The sequence below is a fragment of the Bombina bombina genome, chromosome 10, assembly GCF_027579735.1.
Source record: "Bombina bombina isolate aBomBom1 chromosome 10, aBomBom1.pri, whole genome shotgun sequence".
Taxonomy (NCBI): domain Eukaryota; kingdom Metazoa; phylum Chordata; class Amphibia; order Anura; family Bombinatoridae; genus Bombina; species Bombina bombina.
Window position 1 is genome coordinate 56874737 of NC_069508.1, and position 18405 is coordinate 56893141.

Here is an 18405-nt window from a genome sequence, read left to right on the forward strand (position 1 = left end):
TATATATATATATATATATATGTGTGTATATTTATGTATATCTATAAATATGTATACCGGAGGAATCACTGGAGTTGCTTCCAGGATTAAAAGGTAAGTTTTTGAAGAAAACAAGTGAAATGTAAATTTTGATGAATTAAAGTGCCCTTGCTTTTAATAGGATTATTAAAAACCAGGCACTAATTCATTAAAATAGACCTTCACTTTAAATTGAACAATTTCAAGATAGCCAAAATGAACCCCTTTTTTTTATCCATGGCAAGACAGTTAAATAACATATAATTTTGTCAATATTTAAAAGACAATAATTGCAAAATATCCAAAATTCACATCTTTTAGGAAAAAAACAATAATGTAAAATAATATCACAAAAATAAAACTACATTATTGGCCAAAAACCGCCTTAATATAGGCTGCTCGAGCTTGGACTCCTCTTGCATCATTTTGCTCTAATGGCGCTAAATGATTGTCATAAAACTCTTCAGATTTATATCAGGCATGTTAATGGCAATGTTGTGTAACATACAGCAGATAAGGAAAATAATAGACACTTTGGAGGGGGCGTACTGAAGAACCCCGCCGGAGATGTCCAAGCATTGGAAACGGCTCTTCAATATGCCAAAGGTGTGCTCAATCACCGATCTGGTAGCGACGTGTGCCTTATTGTAGCGCCCCTTTTCCACTCTTTTGGGGTTGTTGACGGGTGTGAACAGCCACAGAAGACAAGAATATCCAGAATCACCTGCTTAAAAGAAATAGAGAATTAATATTAGCAATCTGAATTAATTAAATCTATAATATACATATGTTAAAATATATAAGAGATATTAGGATTCCCTCTGGCATTTGTCCCTCCTGGAACTGATTGTATATATATGAATTCCGGAGGATGAAGGAATCATGACTAGAACCAGGCAATCTAGAGTGGACGCTCATGATTCTTAACCTGGCATCACAGATGACCTGGATATTCAGCAAGTGGTTGTGCTTCCTGTCCCGATATAGCTCCTCTTTTCCCTGGGAGGCTGCACCAATACATGAGTGCAGTCTATTGCCCCAATACTCTTGGCAACCCAGCTAGATTATAGAACTGGAGCTTGACATTATGCCATTCCTCCGGTGTTTTTGGGAAGTGGACATGATGGACTAGGAATTGGTGCAAGGCATTCAGGACAACCTTCAGATGACGGGAGAAGGTTGCCTGGCTCATACCTATGCTCAGACTTGTCACAGTCGGAACGATCCAGTTGCCAAAATTTAGAGGACCGATAGTAATTTTACCATCCCATGGATTGCCCTAGTCCTTGCAGTTAGTGGTTCGAGAGAGTTCTTGATTTTGACATAGAGCCTCTCAATAGAAGCCCTAGCGAGTCAAAATCGACGGATTACCTCTCGATCACTGAGGGCATGGAGATCAACTCTAGGCAGGAAAACCCTTGGCACCCGCTGGCGTCTTCTTTGATGTGCCTCAGCTATCATCACCCATTTTACTCTGCGTCTCCGTTATATGAGGACAAACTGTATCACGTTAATGATCTTCATTGCAAAAAAATAATGAAATGAAGTGTGACGATTGAAACACCTTTTTAGAATGCCAAATTCTACAGTTGTAAATGATTGCAGTAATTGATTGAATAACTTTTGCGCCACACATTACATAACAGACAAATTAATGACATGTTTTCTGTATTTTTGCGTAATTATACGAGCGCAAAGTGTTTTTTTTTTCTAAAAAGGTAAAATATATGGAAGCACCTCCCAGATGACAAGTTCACCAGCGGAAAATGTATGCAAGCCCCTCCCACATGACAAGTTAACCAGCTTAAAATCAGCTGTGGAAGCTTGATATATGATTGATGACATTAACTGAATTACTTCTGCCGACACACAGTACATAACATGACAGGTTTTCATGTTTTTTTATGTATGAGTCATTATACAAGCACAACATTGTTGTTTAGAAGGTAATATGTATGGAAGCACCTTCCAGGTGAGTTCACCAGCAGTAAATGCAGGTGTATGCTTGATATTGACTATGCAATTAACTAAATTACTTATGCACAACACATGAGTATTTAACTATAGATAAAATCATTACTCTGGTTTTCTGTTTTTGGATGGCAGCGTCGTGGAGGCTTAAAAGGTCAGTGATTATGGTGTTTTCAGACTCCCATATTAAAGAACAATGTGGTGTATTAACATTGCCAAACATGACTTAGAAAGAGAATGCAATTTAGAACATATTAAAATATAATTAGTATGCAATAGTTATCATTCTCTTGCTATCCTTTGGGGGAATTAGAATGCCATTTTAAAGACATTTTCATGTATTTTGCATGCAATCATTTTCAGTCTCTTGCTATCCTTTGTGGGAAGGAAAATGCCATTTTAAAGACATTTTCATATATTTTGTATGCAATAGTTTTCAGTCTCTTGCTATCCTTTGTGGAAAGGAGAATGCCATTTTAATGACATTTTCATGTATTTTGTATGCAATCGTTTTCAGTCTCTTTCTAACCTTTGTGGGAAGGAGAATGTCATTTTAAAGACATGTTCATGTATTCTGAATGCAATGGCTTTCAGTCTCCTGCTATCCTTTGTGGGAAGGAGAATGCCATTTTAAAGACATTTTCATGTATTTTGTATGCAATAGTTTTCAGTCTCTTGCTATCCTTTGCTGGAAAATATTTGCAGAGTGAATTGAGGATTATTATATGGTGTATTAACATTGCCAGACGTGACTTAGAAAGACAATGCTATTTTAAAACATTGTATTAGTTATAGTTGTCTCATCGTCTAATAAGTATCACAAACCTTTCAGATTTTTCAGACCCATTAATTTCTATGGCAGTCGCGGCCTCGGAGGTGGTGGTTTGGATGATAGGTACGCTGCGTCGGAATAAACGCAAGCGTGACTGTTGAATGTTTGATAATTTAGTAAGAGGTTTAAATAGAGTAAATTAGGAGGGCGAATAATCAGAATTCTGCTCGAAGAACACAAGCATCGATCTGCATCGGATTGAGATCGCAGGAGCGTATATAGTGTCACACATTTCAACATTTGACAATCCTAAGGCTTTGTTAACTACGGCGGATCAATCTCGTGTCAAATTTGACGTGGGATTCTAGTGTATTAACAGTTGAAGCTTTGATAAATCTATCCCTAAGTGCTATTGCATTGTCTTGATATCATGCATTTGTTGATTATGCAAATCTACTGTATTAACTGTTCCTTTAACCCTTTCGTGTCAGGGCTAAAGTGCCTACATCGGAACAACTGTTCCGATGTAGACAAATTGAAACCACACGATAGTGCACACGATCGCGAGATTTCAATTATTGGATCGCGTCTGGGTGGTGTCCCTACAACCCTAGGAACGCGCCCAAGACCGCGATCAAGTCCTGACAGCACAGAAGGCTTCAGGACAGCCGTTAGCTATGACGTTCTATTCCGTCATAACGGCTTTAAAGCCCAGTCTAATTATGACGGAATAGAACGGCATAATGGCTTTAAAAGGTTAATATACATTGTGTACACATGAGAGAAACAGGAATGTGATACACTCATCAAAGAGAATATATATATATCACTATTGTTCTGTAACATTGTACATTGTGCCACTAAATAGAAAGATGTCCTTACAACCATTTGGCATAGGGAGCCAATAAGCTGCATCTGACCCCTGGTCACCATATGAATGCTGGTATCTATCTAATATAGTTATCAGAATTCCGGACAGCTTTGAGTGCTAACCACTTTCCCACCTGGGTCCTAAGCTGTTTAAAGTTTTTTTTTTATTTTTTTAAATATTTTTTTTTTCTTTTACAGATCTCCAAGACTTACACTGTTGGAAAGGTTAGACGGTTACCTTTCCAACAGTGGGTCTTGGGGGTTTGTAGCTGCTTAGATGCCTGAGATACAGTCTTCTAAGCAGCATGCCTCCTTTTCCTATTCTTAACATTGTTATTTTTAAATAAAGTTGCACAGTGACGTCATCAGTTCATTGCGCGTGACGTCACTACGCATAACATAAAGCCCCAGCGATCCCTGTCACTATACAGGCCCTATCGCGGGGGTAGGAGCGGGTGGGAGCCCCCAGCTCTCCCTCAAGGTGGGAGAGTGCTAGTGACGGCTCTGAGCCGTCGTTAGCACCTGAGTGGGAAACTCTGCGACGGCTCAGAGCCGTCATTAGCACTGAAAGTGTTAACTTAAACCTCACACACTGAAATAAACTACCTATACCCCCCAATTAAACTATTCTAGGTTTAAAGGGACAAGAAACCCAACATTTGTCTTGATGATTCAGATAGAGTATACCATTTTAAACAACTTTCCAATTTACTTCTAATATTAAAAATGCTTCTTCCTCTTGGTATCCTTTATTGAAGGAGCAACAATGCACTACTAGCCGAACACATTGAATTAGCCAAGGACAATAGATATATTTATACGTGCAGCCGCCAATTACCAGCTTGCTCCCAGCAGTGCATTGCTGATTCTGAGCCTGCCTTGATATGCTTTTAAACAAAGGATAGCAAGAGAATGAAGCAAAATAGACATTAGATAAAATAAGTAAATTGAAAAATTGTTTAAAATCGCATGCTCTATCTGAATTGTGTAAGTTTAATTTTGACTTAACTGTCCCTTTAACCTCCTACACCATGATATACCCTAACTGACCAGAACCCTTATCTGCAACTAAGCCTAACCAACCAAGCCTCTAATCACAATTAATCCTAAATGAAAGTGCTTCTAAACACAGTTAACCCTTACAAGCCAGGCCCCACCAGCCTGAAGTTAACCTATCTATGTGACTCTCCCACTGTAATTATCCCTAGCCATAAATCCTATCAGTAACATCTCCTAATACACAAGAATAACATCTAAAACTAGCCTCAATCTGCCACATGCCTTAATCCTCGAAATACCCCAAAACTAAGTGACCCCAGAACATCCAAGGACCTTAAAAAACTGCTAACACACCACAAATAAAAAGTAGCTCATCTTTAAATAAAAAAAACAAAATAATCCCAAAAGATAGATAGATAGACAGACAGTCAGACAAACAGATAGATAGATAGATAGATAGATAGATAGATAGATAGATAGATAGATATAGATAGATAGATAGATAGATAGATAGATAGATAGATAGATAGATAGATTATAGAATATATTTATAAAAAGAAAAATAAATATGAAAAGAAAAAAAGAGAATTACAAAGTGTGTTAAAAACAAAATATCTATTTTTATTAATATTTTTTATTTCAATGCTATAATTCACAAATACACCTAACACCTATTTAGTTAACTAAATCTAGTTTTAAACTAAATAAACACTCTTTTGTTAGATGGGCAATGCAAGTAAACAGGTTCTGTTGAATACTAGGCTCGAGCAGAACACCCAGACTTCCAACCTTTCTTTATTTTGCAGTCCCAGTTTGAGACCTCTGTTCTTCTACCTCCTTCCTATTTAATTCCCTTTTTCACTAACTAAATTGGGCATCACCTAAACATATCCTATAATCCTAAAACTGACCTAGCTTATAGACCCACAATCATGTTCCCAGAAAACACAGCCCCACAAAAAGACCCCCTAATAGGCCCCTAATCCTCACCATATCAAATGCTCATGTCAAAAGGCTATGACCCCTCTACTAGGTAATTCTGTAAATAAAACATCAGACACGTTATGGGTTACAAAGGCTGCAGCTTTTATTTATAAATATTTAACATGTAAATAAATAACCAATCAAAATACCCAACCAGTGCTTGCCCCTTTAGTAGCCACAATGTTTAAACAGATTAACAATTCCAACATACTCCTCTCCTGCTCACCCAGGAGGTACCTTCCAGCTGCGACAACCACTTCTTCTCCTTCCACATCATACAGGGAGGGAGGGAGCTTCTGCTCTCACGTAACCTCCTGAAATTTTTGGTGCCTTTGTCTGGCCACCCCCACATTTCTTATAGCCCTTCTGTGTTCCACCCCAAACATCTTCCCTCTAGCCTCATCTCTATCACAATATACCTATACCGGGGTCAAATGCCCCTCCCTCAAACTTTGTATCATTCAGGGCTTCCATGACCCCTCTACTAGGTAATTCTGTAAATAAAACATCAGACACGTTATGGGTTACAAAGGCCGCAGCTTTTATTTATAAATACTTAACATGTAAATAAATAACCAATCAAAATACTCAACCAGTGCTTGCCCCATTCTTAGCCACCATTTTTAAACAGATACAATTCCCACATATTCCTCTCCTGCTAACCCAGGAGGTACCCCACTTAAAACTGCTATTCCACCAAGCAAGCACTCCGCCACAGGCAAGGCCTACTGCCGCCCTCCGACAACCAACTCCAGGGCATTTGCAACCCCTTCCTTCATATTAAAATTAAATAAGTGCAACCCCACCTCATTTAAATGAACCCCATCTCTCAGGAAAAATCATTTCCCTGATTCCCCTTCAAATTCAACATGTCTTATTGGCAACCCCTCAAACTTGTTAACAAACTTAATCATCATTCGGTTCACCTTCCTACGGGAAGACCAGATCATTACTAATTTCAGGAACAACAAAAATAATCTCCTGACATCCCGCTTCATTCCCTCCACCAAATCTCTCTGAGACATAAATACCAAATCATTACCACCTACATGTATCAGCAATATGTCAGGATGAAGAAACAGTCTAGCATATTCTACTACCTTAATCAGTAATTGATCCCACCTAATGCCTCTGATTCCAAACCAGCGTAAAATGACCGCCTCAGTAGAAAACCACAGCTGCACCCTATTCCCTTTCACCGCTGCTGCCTTCCTAGCCCAGTATATATAGGAGTGACCTATCAGCTAGCATTGGATCTGACCTAAAAAAAAAAAAGACAAACACAGGAACTTTAGCTAAGTTTGGTCTGATATAAGGCCTATACCTATTAGATGACCACCTCCCAATTCTCTTAATCCCCTCTACCCCTATACCCAATGAGTGGGCCTTGAGAGCCGCACCAATTCTAAATGAATGAGTTCCCAATTCCCCAGGGGACACACCAATCAAGCCTAAAACTCTCCTAAACACTGACAATATTGAAATCGAGATAAAGATGAACCATCCATATGAATAAACAATGGGTCCGCTGCTCGGGGCCAAAACCCCAGGTATTCCACCATCCGGGCCACCAGACAACATGGACCCACCATCACTTTCAGACTAATCTGGATACCTTTCCCCCCTTGGTCAGTTTTTTATTTCCTCAACCAAATTGACAACAAGTCCCTACAAACTATCACGTCTGACACTTGAATTCCCTCTTTATCACACTTACTTTTACAAATTAATTCCGATACTCTGAATGCTCCGAAGAATGCCACAATAAAAGCCACCTTAAACAGCAATGTTTCGTACTGTGATCTACATACTGCCTGCAATTTTTCCACCACAAGCTGCAACATTGAATAAACCACTGGGCGTCTGCCATCCACCTGCACCCTTCCCCTGCACAGGCTTCTGGCTGCTAGTTTAACCAAAGCTTTTGGTAACACTCCATCCATACTGTATCAATGTGTATGCCCAAGAAACTCAAGTTTGTCCTGGGGCCTTCCGACTTATCCTCAGCCACTGGTATTCCTAATTCCTCCACCACCTCCATGAAGGCCTCCATTTCCTCTGCACACACTGTTGACCCTTTCGAACCCACAAACAAAAATGCGTCCAAATAGTGGACTACAGAACCAAACCCCAATCTCTGTTTAACCACCCATTCAACAAAACAACTAAACTTTTCAAAATATGAACATGAAATTGAACAGCCCATGGGAAGACAAAGATCCACAAAGTACGACCCCTCAAAAAGAAACCCAGTAAGTGGTGACACCTAAGATGTACTGGCAAGAGATGAAAGGATGATTCAACATCAACCTTAGCCATCAAAGCTCCCACCCCGGCCTCTCGCACCAACTCCACTACTCTATCAAATGACGCGTACCGAACCACGGCCAGTTCAGGGTCAATACCATCATTGACTGAAGCCTCCTTTGGATAAGATAAGTGGCAAAATTGCCCCTTAGCTTTCTTAGGTACTACCCCCAATGGAGAAATGCTCAAATTAGCCAACGGTGGCTCCCAAAAGGGCCCCGCCATCCTACCCAAAGACACCTCTTTCAATAACTTTCCCCACAAGACCTCCGGATATTCCTTAGCAGGTTTCAAGTTCCCATGCACCGTTGATTCCCCTCCTCAACAAACCAAATCCAAAACTCAGAACTAAAGCCAGTTAAGATAACTTCAGCATCATGCTGTCGAGACCTTCCATTACTGTATCGTTCTAACCACGGGACCATCTTTGCGTCCGCGCCCTGTAAACCCACCTCTCCCAGCTTACCCACCTGTCTACCCCGTTTGAAGCACTTGGAGAAGGCATGGGCTCCCGAACATTCATGTTTATACTTGCAAAATGACATTGCCCATCATTAAATTGGAAACAGAGTCCTTTTATGATTGCCACCACAGTACTTGTTCCTGCTCCTCCCTGCTCCTCTGCCTGCACTCTTTCCCCCTGTTCCACGAAAGGACTGACCGCTTCTTAGTGGGGTCATCATTTCCAACCAAATTCCCATGTCACGATCGTCCCACTTCATATCCGGGCACACTGCAATCCACTGGCGAAATTGCTCATCGCATCGCCACCATGCCATGCCCCCATATGTCCTATAGGCTGCTGCAATTTCATCGAAATGGCAGAACAGCGCAGATCTGGAAATTTCTCCCCAATCACACTAGCCAAGATGCAGAAAGCTTGAGACAAATTACTAGACGTCTTCGGCAGCTTCCTATACCTCTTGTTGCGCTCCTCCTCTTCCTTCTTAGCCGGTTTCCCTTTTGTGTCCTCCTTAATCTCCACAATTCAAGGGAAGAAACAAAAAAATTTCCAAAAACGCTTCCAAATCTTTTCCTTGATCTCTTGGGCTAAATGAATGCCCAATGGTCCAATTGTTCAGAGGCAAGGTCTACGAAAAGCTACTTCCGCCACCTTGATACCTCCCGTCCTAGACCCACTAGGTGAGGTACCCGCCACTCCCACGACTGCTGCCCCTTGTGCACTCCAAAGCCAACTGCCCCAGTACCCCTCCTAGCCCCACTGCTCTGCTTCTCAATCTGAGCCACCAGATCCCCCAAACCTTTTAGAATTGCTGTGTTTAGGTCCCCACTCCCACCAACAGTACATGTAGAAGTTTTTCCCACAATCCCTGGCACCTCACCTGACATGCTGAGTGCTGTCACAGGTTCCGGCCTGCTGTCACATCTCTTCTCTGTCTCTGCTCCTGACGTCCTTATAGCTCTATCCTCCTACCTCCTCTCTGACCTCCTGCTATTCTCCACGTGTCTCCCTGGTGACCTGACCCTGGTTTGGGCCCTTTGTCGCTCCTGACTACTCCTCCCTTCAGCGGATCTGTTCAACCTCCCCCACATTGGTGAATCTCTTATACTCCTCCCTCTTCTGTCAACAGATGACAGAAGAGGGAGGTGAGCGTGACCTCCCTCGCTGTCTGTCTGTCCCTGCACCTCCTGTCCTCATGCCACTAGTCCTGTGATCGTGTGCAGCTCCAGCCTGTAAAGTAAAAGAACATTCAGGGCCAGTCACAACAGACCACCCCGTACACCTCCTAACCCCATACTCTCCAATCCTCAGCCTCTGATCCCTGTCCTGTCTAGGAATCCCAGACTCCTTTTCTGCCCCTGCAGCACCAGGTGACATGAGTTGCAACAACTGCGATAGAGCCCTGAGGTCACCTACCTGGCCGCCGTACTTGGTCCCTGCCCATCTCCTCCTCAAACTCATTAAAAGAGTCACCCAAAAATATCATGCCTATATCCGCATCATTAGGGCCCAGCTCTGGAAGTGGTGCCTCCTGCAACAAACGGAAGGAGAGAGAGGGGGGAGAGCAACACACACATTAGATTCTACTTTAACAACCCCGCTACTGACATATTACAGTCCAAACCGACCCCCCCAATCGGCAAACCGCCATGCCAAAATCCCACCTACCCCACCTGCATATAAGATACCCCGCCTGTAGATCGCCACCCACTGGCACCCATATACAGGGCACTAACCAAGCGCTCCCACCCAAGCCAGGGGAAACCGCAGAGGCAATATAATGCTTTTAATTTTAATACCTTTTTTTTTTTTTTGGCATAGGCCCCATACCCCCCCCCCTTTCTTATCAGCCTGCTCATGCCCACAACCCTACCTCCCCCAGTCCTGCAGGTCAGCACCACCACACCCCTTATGAGGGAATCCCCTCCCTAAGCAAAATATGTGTCCTGCCATCTCCCTGTCAAATACAAAAAACTCCCCATAACTTGCGTTCATAACAATTTCCTAGCAGTCAAGAACTCCCTCCACTCTCAGCACATCTAATATCTCAAACACCCACCCCTTTCCACATACCTCAGATATTGTCATTCTCCTGGCCCCACACTTCGCACAGGCGTTACACTCACCATGCCTCCACATACCGATCCCCCTCAGGTTCCCCTCAGCCCCTCTGCCTACATTCCTCTGGCCTCTTTCCTGACTGAGGCCTCCACTCCTCTGCATTCTCCCCTTGTCCTCCACCTGGATGCCAGGTGATGATGTCACCCACTCCACCTCTTGCCTCCTCTGTCGTCTGCACTGTTGGCTCACCAGATGTTGTGGGCCTTGTTGGCATGGAGCTCTCCACTCTCGGTGCCTCCAGTCCTGCCTGGGATGTCCTCCTTCCTCTCCTCCTGGTGCAAGTGATTCTAGCCATCCTCCTGGTCCCTATCTCCGGACTCAGCCTTTCTGGCCCTCCTCACCAGCCGTGGTGTCCGGCCTCTGGCTGCTGTTCTGTCCTCTCAGCCGCCTCCGTCCTGAATGCTGACAGCTGCTCCATCACCCACTCTGTACCCCTAGCTTGGGCCTGGGCTGCAACCGCCTGCAACAGGTCCTGGATAGCAGCTATAGCACTGAATGCTGTATGCTCCTGCAGGTAATCAAGTGCAAGTAGAAGACAGCTTCTGCTCGTATGTAAGCTCCTGATAGGTTTGGCGCCTTTGTCTGGCAACCCCCACATTTCTTATAGCCCTGCTGGGCTCCACCCCCAAACACCTTCCCTTTAACCTCATCTCCATCACAATATACCTATACCACGGTCAAATGCATCTCCCTCAAACTTTGTTTCGTCCATGGCTTCTAGCCGTGCTCTACACTTGACCTCCCCAAGTCTACCAATCTTGGAATGCAGCATTCCATTTTTGGGAAATATGCACACCTAAAGTAAAAATTGTTTTTCAGTGTCCCTTTGAGTCAAAATAATGTTAGATTTTTCTATAAAACATACATTTTCACTATTTTGTATACCAGTTAATATTTTTGAACATTTCTATAATCTTTGCGTTTATCATAAAATGTGGCTTTTAAAGAATTTAAAGAGCATTGGGTCACTATGACTATTTTTTAAACAAATTGCTAAACACATTTATTTTTTGTTATTGTTGGTTTGTCTTTTTTTTCCCAAAGAGACAAATTTCAAATAGTTTCTTGTGCAAAAAAACAGTTCAGAGAAAAGCCAAAAGCCAGAACGCTTTGAATTCACTCCCAATACTTAAACAAAAGAATGAGAAAAAAATGTTTTCCTTATCATTAAAATGTAGAATAAATGTGCTCTTGAGAGATCTGTTTAACCATGAAAATGTTTCTCTAAAATGAATAATAATACTGACATTTAAATTCCAAATGTACTGTACAAATGTTACATTTCAATTTTGATTTCCAGCCACTTACAATGTAGTTTATGAAAATCAGTTTTCTAATATCAATATTCAGGTTTTTATTAATTGTATTATATATGCAAAACGTTCTGTTTTTGTTTGCTACAAACAGTTTCAACCAAAATGCTTTCATTTAAATAATGTGTCAAAATAGATAGATTGACCTCTAAGAGTTACATTTTTTAAAGGGACAGTAAAGTAAAAAATAAATGTATCCCCTTCACTACCGAGGCTTTCAGAGAAAAACTTGCCCAAAATACCAGATACCAAGTAGACAACCCAATGTATAGATCTAGGCCCACTTTGGTATATTTCATGGCATCATTTCACTGCCAAATGCGATCAAATAAAACAAAATTGTTAACTTTTTCACAAACTTTGGGTTTCTCACTGAAATTATTTACATACCGCTTGTGCAATCATGGCACAAATGGGTGTAAAAGTTTCTCTGGGATCCCCTTTTTTCAGAAATAGCAGACATATATGGCTTTGCCATTGCTTTTTGGTAATTACAAAGACAAGGAAAGAGGCGCCGTATGTGTGAATCAATAACCAACAAGGTATAACACATGAATATCACAGGGTACTCACATGATGTAAAGGCACCCACTTGTGCCAATAGAGACAGGCTGGTTTTCTGCAGCAGACCAGCTAGCTGGACCAGGGCAATGTACTAGATACAACGGTGAGGTAACCCTCAGGCGGACAGCTGGGCTCAGATGCTGCTTCACTCCCCAGGAAAGCAATCAAAGGATTATTAGTGAGGTTGGGCCAAAAGCCAACCCAGGTAGCGTAGTATAATATGCACACAGCAATGAGAGCTAAAGTGTAAAACTTTCAAAACTTGTTTAATGGAACAATAAAAACATAGTTAAAAGCAACTCATTCTAAAAATAATGCATAAATATTAATTTTATATATATTTTTTTTATATTTATGCACTATTTTTAGCATGAGTTGCTTTTAACTATGTTTTTATTGTTCCATTAAACAAGTTTTGAAAGTTTTAGACTTTAGCTCTCATTGCTGTGTGCATATTATACTACGCTACCTGGGTTGGCTTTTGGCCCAACCTCACTAATAATCCTTTGATTGCTTTCCTGGGGAGTGAAGCAGCATCTGAGCCCAGCTGTCCACCTGAGGGTTACATCACTGTTGTATTCAGTACATTGCCTTGGTCCAGCTAGCTGGTCTGCTGCAGAAAACCAGCTTGTCTCTATTGGCACAAGTGGGTGCCTTTACATCATGTGAGTACCCTGTGATATTCATGTGTTTATACCTTGTTGGTTATTGATTCACACATACGGCGCCTCTTTCCTTGTCATTGTTATACTCAGAACTGCCTACCTTTGGTGAAGCTAGAGAGCCGCCGGTTTCGAACGGATGTTATACAAGTATCCAGCTTGATTAAAAGAATTACACTACATCAATAGGACTCTCTCTGGGACTGGTTCATTATTAATACCCTATATGATATACCAGTATTTTGGTTTTGTATGTTAGAGAGAGATTGCATCGCATTGTTCTCTTCTTTTTTCATATACATGTGTTTTGTCTTTATTTACCCTTGAGAGTCCGCATATCTTTTTATGATTTTTATCATAACTTATAGCACCTCCTATAGGGTGGTCTGACCCTATCTTTATTCTTTTTAGTAATAAGAAGGCTGCAAATTGCAGCTGTGCACCACACTTCTATTATTCCCGGCAGTGAAGGGATTAGTCAGGTAGCTTACAAGGCTAATTTTAGCTTTAGGGGCCAATTTATCAAACTCCGTATGGAGCTTGATGCCCCTGTTTCCGTGCGAGCCTTCAGGCTGCTCGATAACTTGTCCACCTGCTCTGAGGCCGCGGACAGAAATCAACCCGATTGGGTTGATTGACACCCCCTGCTAGTGGCCGCGAATCTGCAGGGGGCGGCATTGCACCAGCAGTTCATAAGAACTGCGGGTGCAATGATAAATGCAGACAGCTCCCACTATGATAAATCTACACCTAAGTGTAGAGATTACCCTTCAACCTGGCACTCCAACAACTCTCTTCCCTCCCTCACCCCCCACTGGAAACCCCCATCTTAGGTATTGGGAGACAGTCTGCCAATATGAAAATGTAAGGCTTTTTTTTTTATTATTTTTTTTTTTATTTTGTTACATTTTCTGCTATGTAGGATCCCCCCTTACCCTCCAACCACCCTGATTCCTAACAAACAGCTCTCTAACCCTCCCCCCTCTAACTTATGTCTGTCTTCATAGATACTGGCAGTTGTCTACCAGTACCTATAAAACACTTTATATGCTATTTTTTTTATATATTTTTTTCTGTAGTGTAGCCATTCTCCTACCATCTCATAGCTACCTAAGTAGCTCATTTTCATAGAAGGTAGCAAGTCTTATTATGTTCTTCTTTTGTAGGATACATATTTGTCTCTTCATCTTGGTGTGATTGCGGGTTTGTGGCACTTGTACAAGCATTAGCAATTGCATACTTTCTGCTAAATCATTGCTCATTTAAAGTTATTTTTAAGGGGCCGACAGTGAGGATCAGGTCTGACAGACCTTGCTGAATGCAGGGAGCAATACGTTCTCCGTATTCAGCATTGCACCAGCAGCTCTTGTGAGATGCTGGTGCAACTCCGCTCCCTGCAGATTCGTGGCCGCCAGCAAGGGGTGTCAATCAACCCGATCGTACTCGATCGGGTTGAATTGGGGCGATGTCTGTCGACCTCATCAGAGCAGGCAAACAGGTCTTTAAGCTCTGTACGGAGCTTGATAGATATGCCCCTAAGTGTCTTTATAATATTATACAAATTTTGATATATTTATATTTACATTAAAAAAATACAAAAATTGACTGAAAAATGACAATAAATCCCGAACTAATGGGAAAATATTTGGTATCACAGCTAAAATTATGTTCCTATCATTTTGCTTTCTACTTGAATGTTCCACTTTCCTTCTGAGTTACTGATGCACAAATATTTAGAAGTTGCTCTTATGTTTACAGATCAGATACTGTTTGTTCCCACAGGGAATTGTCCTTTGACGGAAGAAGCTCTTTCACCTTGAACCTTATGACCCAGAAAATGCACAATAATACAGCTGATATAAATAGAATTTTTGACTTAAGTGTTGATGATGGAAATTGACAAATGATCTCCAGGGATTCTTCTTCTTTTACTCACTGAAGATCTCAGAGGTGAAAATGCTTTGGTGTGAATCAGAAATGTATATAATCGCAAGTGAAATGTTCTTAAAGTAGAAATATGGGAAACATATAAATTAAAATGAGTTTACTACAGAATATTTTTTCCTCTGACTAAAGCAAAATAATTTTTAGATTAGTTTAAACGGTTGACATATTGCGGTATTTATTATCATTTGGGGCATAAAGAAGGAACCATGGGTGTTATGACTCCCAGCTGAGAGTCGTATGCAGAATTAGCACTGAAGGTGCAAAGATTCCATGTTTATACTTATCAGCTGTCTACATTTTCCTGGAACAGTCCTGCTTTTTAGACTCCTGGCTAATTTATAGCTTTTGCAGGAGTCTGTCCCACATTAAAAAAAAAAAAGTCTGCCCTGAGGTGTGGTGCTAACAAGGATACCTTAGAGTAATTAAAAGACATGAGATCTTTGTTGGGCATATGAATATATATTTTTGTATATTATTATATATAGTTCCCATCTTTAGTTATATACTGTATATAATACATCCGGCATCTGTGAATTTCATGTAATTTACCTATTATACAATATGTTGAACATATTGAGCTTCATTTACTAAGCACTTTAAGCTGTTTTGGAGCCCTTGCACGGCAGGTTTTGAGCCTGCTTCCCGCAATGTAGTAAGCAGCTTCTTATAATCTCCGACACTTCTAAGTTTGCAGAGAGAAATCACTCCGAACACTTTCGCTCAGGGTGATTGACAGGGCCTTCTCTCATACGATTGGTCACGTAAGAGAAGGGGGCGGTGTTACATACACTGCAAAGCCATGCAGACAGGTTCACAAGTTGAGAACCTTGTCTGCACTGCAATTAGTACGTAGCCCTTTGTGTGCTATTTATTTTGGCTGTTTTGGGGTGGAGATAAGTCACTGGAGCTACAGAAACCATTTGTGGGAATGCTTAATAATTCTATAACCATCTTAATTGATCACTCTTCGGAAAAATATCTCAGAGTGACTATATATATTGGTACATCCAGCTTAGCACTTACTCTTCATTTATTACAATTTATTGGGTGCATTTCACTCCCAATGAATAGAATATTCAATGGAAAACACTCACAATCAAAGAATAGACCAAAGAATATGTTCCTAAAATTCATATTCATCAGGCTTCTTTTCTTGCAGTTTAGCAAAGTTTAATCTTGCCGTTTTTACCCGAAGAGCAGGCAAGGTTTTTTTCTTGGACACTTTCTATAGAGGTTGAAATTATGCAATGTCCTTCGCACTGTCTGAGCTGTCACAGAAACTCCAATTTCCATTGATAACCCCTGAGCCAAGTATGAGCTAGATTGTGGATGTATCTCACTGTCTGTGGCATCATTTTAGGAGGATCACCACTGTGGCTCTGATAAGTTGTACTATGGCTCGTTCTATACCTCCTGATTATTGCTGCAACTGTGTTTCAATTGATTTTTAGTTGGTCACCGGTCTTCCTGTATCCTTTTCCATCTTTGTGAAGTCTCAAAATCATATTTTTAAATTCCTCTGGCAATTCTTCTCCATGTTCAGCCATGATAGAAAGATGAAGAAAGACACAGCCCAAAGGTCCAAAATTGAGAACGTTCTGGTGTTCACAGATCATTTAATAACCATGTTCATGCAATTAGGTTAACTAGAAATCACAGGTGAATTCAATTTGGTTTCAATTATCTAACTGGTGTGTCAGTGATCATATGTGTATTCACTTTAGTTGCATAGAGTTTCTACTTTGGGCCTGTATTTTCAATATAGCCTTTCTAAAGTATTTGTTTTTGATTGTTCATAAGAATAAATATTCTACTTGTCAACTAACAAATATTACAACTATTGAAAGGCGATACACTTTTGAATCATTTAAGTGATATTGAATAATGTATATATAAATATATATATATATATATATATTCATACACACAGTACATGTATAAAGATGATAGATAGATAGATTGATTGACTGATTGATTGATTGATTGATTGATTGATTGGTAGAAAATTTCGTTTATTATGGTGATGTTTTTCCTCAGATCAAAGTATAAAAATGTTTAAAACCCCAGTGTCCCTCCGCCAGTGCAAATTGTGACAAAATGGTTTCCATGGCTACCATGAAGTAAACAAGAAATAATATACTGTGATTAAATACCAGTAAATATATACCCGTGCATATATATATATTCATATATATTTTTGTGTGTGTGTATTTACTTTGTTGAGTGACTGGAACTAAGCTTGCATTAGATGCAATGTATACAGCTGTCAGGAACTAAGATGTGTAGAACTAGAATTAACACCTCCCCTAAAATAACTGTAGGGTCACGTCCGAACTCCAGGTTACAAACAGCAGATATGACCGCTGGCCATGTTAACAGGGGAAGACTGCAGAAACATCTGATAGTCATTCATTATTTTTGTGACGACCAAATGGCAACCCTATACTGCACCACAATAGCCATGCCACTGAATAGCCATGTGTGCTTAAGATGATATATTTGAAATCCTGGAATGAAAAGAAGAAGGGCGCCTCATGGTGCAGAAAGTTTTAAAACATATATTGATCAGAATAAAAATTCCCAAAAGGGTACTCACAATGACTAAAGCCCTATGGGTAAGCGCTAATAGAGCAAGCTTGATCTCAACAGCCTCCAGCTGAATGGCCACCTGGGCTTCACAGGCAATCAGGATCCCTCTCAGTGCAGGGCTGGACTCTTGTGTTTGGCAGACAGTCTGGGTTCCACTCAGTTGGAAGGGTTAAAAGTTATCCCTATGAATCTGAATCAATCTGAGGTTTTAGAGAGAAAACTGCACCAAATAAAAGTAAAGCCTTTTATTCAGTCAGGTTGATAAAACATACAACGCGTTTCTCAGACATGCAAGTCCGTTTCATCAGGCCTACTAAAATAATGCAGTGTCTCTCTATTTATTGACCATATAGTGAACCATATTTGAAATCATGGCCCACTTTATCCTTAAAGGGACATAAAACAAGTTGGGATAGAGACAAAATATAATAATATATACATTAATTACTTTACCTGCACATTTATACTGCAGTGACTCGCCATTAACCCTTTCTTTTAAGTTTCTGAATTGTACAGCCCTAACTCCCCCCCACACAATTCCTTGTATGGCTGTAGCTATATCCATTGTTGTTTTGGTAAAATGCACAAATGAATAGTGATTATCTGCTGGAGCATGTCTAGAAGCTGTGAACTTTGAAATATTTGAAATACAAAGCCTGTGTCTAAACACAGAGGGGTGGAGCAGTGTCCAGACAGCATGGATATTTTTTTGAAGTATTTTTTCTTATTTTTGAAAATTATTTTAAAATACTTCCCAACAATTTTTAAACAATATTTTTATGCAAATTATTTTTATTTAATGAGCCCTTTTAGGATTTGCACAGA